A 3,335-nucleotide genomic window follows, 5' to 3' on the forward strand; every position below is an offset into this window, starting at 1 on the left:
GACGTACCCGGTTCAATGTTTGGCTTGCCATTCAGATCACTTGCGCTGGCAAAATATGGTGACATAAGCGATTCGCGGCGGTACTGATCGTGGATTTTGATACCCATGATATGGCCGTCATCCTCTGTCGCGAAGGAACGTAGAAAAACTTATATAAGGTCTCTCAAGTATAAAACATGAACATGTGTGCTTATGTATGTATACACAAAAGTAGGGAGGAAAAGGTTCCTGAATTTTGTGCAGCTTTTGGCTGAATTCATTCAGTGAAGATATCGTCCCTTCCAGCAAGTGATTATACAATTTGATTGAATATACACAAGTTCGAAACTATGTACTGACATACACACATTTGTGCCCAAGTAAACAACTAGAGACCCAGCATGATAGACCCTTCCATACCATATAGAGCATGCTTGTATGACCAATGTCAACTGTGCCAAATAGGACTACACTCTCAATTCACACTAATTTTCTTGTTTTCGAGACTTAAATAAGTAAGACAAAGAACACATACGAAGTGGAGTGTATGTACACACGCACACGCACACGCACACGCATATAAATACATATACACACACACACAGAGAGAGATACAGATACAGATACAGATACAGATATGTATATATATATAATATATATATATACATATATTTGTATACCAATACAAAAATGGTTATATAAAATTACCTGCATCATCAGCCACCGCATCAGCCAGAGTGTTTATAGCCAGCGTATCCAGACTTGCCAACGATAATGTGTCGACGTCCTTGTCACTGCCACTTAAAGCAGTGGTTATGCTCGCATTCTTCATCATTTCAGTTTCGCGCATATCACTGATCTTTGATTTGCGGCTAATTCTGATTTGTCGGCGTTCGAATGCCATCTCATAACGTCGCTTCTCATCGTCGCTATGTTAAAAGTGTAAGATAGATCAGATTGAGTAAGGGGATGTATGATACTAAAAAATTAGTGTATAAGAATATGTATATATACATAGATGCTCCTAATACTATATATATATGTATACATATATATATATATATATACATATATATATATATATATAGTATATATATATATATATATATATATATATACACACACACACACATATATATATATATATATATATATACATATACGAATATATATATATATATACAACCATGCATACACCCACACATACATAAATACATACATACATACATGCACACATATACATACATACATACTTATATATATATATATATATATGCGACTCACGTTTCAGCAAGTAGCAGCGGCAGTTTGACTTTGCGACCATCACCGTCGTGTGCAAGGAAAGTGAAGTACGCTGTACACACTGGTCGGCTCTCATCTGTATCGAAATTGTACACTGTCACGATTACGCCCACCTGCATTCATATGAATATGCATATAGTCGTATAAGTGTATGTATTGCTGAAGATGTATAGTGTGCGATAAAGGAGGAGTACTCCGTAATACGGATCAGCTCTCGTCTGTATCAAAGTTGTACACCACCACGGCCACGTCCACTTGTGGGTAGATAGGTATATATGTATTGTTAATGTTCATAGACGCGTGCACCTACCGCTGATGTATAGTACATGTAGATTATATAAATATATCACCAATGTGTGAAAATGTATATTTATATATATGTATATGTATATGTATATATATATATATATATACGTATATTATGCGAGTCTCATCTATATCAAAGTTACACCCGGCCACAACCACATCTACCCGCACGCATGCAACGATGAATGAACTTATGCCGATGTGCACACCAATACATTTGCAACGATAATATGATGTATTTCAACACCCATAGACAATAACCCAATTATTTCAAAGTATGCATACGTGCGTAAAAAACTTGGGTAAACTCAACAGCACAACATATACCCACACATCCAACGTCCAACCGTGTATAATCAGACACACACACGGAAGTAGCACACATAAACGTGATCTAATCTCTGCAATGCTAACACAAATATAGAATACCTCCATGGAGGTATTGAACGCGCGGTTGACTTTGCCCTTGACCAAGAGTAGTTCTCCTTCATAGGGGTTGTTGATAATCACTAGATCATCCATGCTGGCTGTAACGGTGGGGAATCTGCAGGGAGAGATGGGTTGTCAGGGGTTCGTATGTCTTTCTATCCATTGCAAAACAATATGCTGCTACTCTGTTAAATATCATGGTATTGCACACGTTTTGTGTATATTGCAGACTCGTACAACAGAGTTTTCTGATGTCTTTCTAGATATAGAGTATGTAGACTTCGATGTGCACGATTAATTAGTATGCTTTCAGTCTCATGAGGGTAGGTATAAATAATACAACTACGTGGCCCGTGGCAGCCCACGAACGCGTATCCGTACACATACACCTCGTGATATGAAGCATGTGTAAATACGTACATATGCAGACAAGTTGACTCACACTCATCACACCCACTCAGAATGGATTTCGGGCGAAGATACAAGTACAAGTCTCTATCAACTTCAAAATATTCCCAGCCCTGACAGTCACTTTCCCGGCCGGATTCAGAGCTTTCGAGCTCATCACTCTCTTGTGCATACGCACTTCCATACATGATATTCAGACACAGTTAATATACATGCACACTTCTATACACTCACTCGTCTACTATATCCGCACAAAGATTGTAACACACCCAGCGCACTTACCCGGCATGGCTTTCGGCGGAGAGACATGCACACGTGTCCATTAGCTTCAGAATATTGCCAGTCATGACAGTCACAGTGCCGGCGGGAGATTTCACAGCGTACGAGCTATCCACCATTTTGTGCATACGCACTTCTGTAGAGTGTGCGGTTCTGACAGGTGGACGCTGTGGATAGACCAAGGAGCAAATGGAAGCATATAGTTTCACTCTCTGCTAAGTGATGTAGAATGTGGTGCGATCAAGCAGGGAATACAGGCACATGTCTTCACACTGATAAGTTAAGAGATGTAGAATGTGAGGAGATCAAGCAGGGAATATAAGCATATAGTTTCACTCTGGTAAGATAAGAGATGTAATATGTGGTATGATACGGTATCTATGTGTTCGTACAAGCGTGCGTTCGATAGTTCGGTAAATCTGATTCTATGTTGGGTGTTGAGTTGAGCCTTTGCACGATTTTGATCATGATGGATAGCGACAATAGTCAACAAATCCTGAATGATATCGTCACTGTCAATTCTTGCCTTGAAATTATGCAATTTGTCATGAATTTATGCGTAAGCAGGGACATGTTAATTTGGAACCATCCCCGAGCACAACAATATATATATTTATATAAACATATATATA

Source organism: Sphaeroforma arctica (genome assembly GCF_001186125.1).
Source record: "Sphaeroforma arctica JP610 unplaced genomic scaffold supercont1.676, whole genome shotgun sequence".
NCBI classification, from domain to species: Eukaryota; class Ichthyosporea; order Ichthyophonida; genus Sphaeroforma; species Sphaeroforma arctica.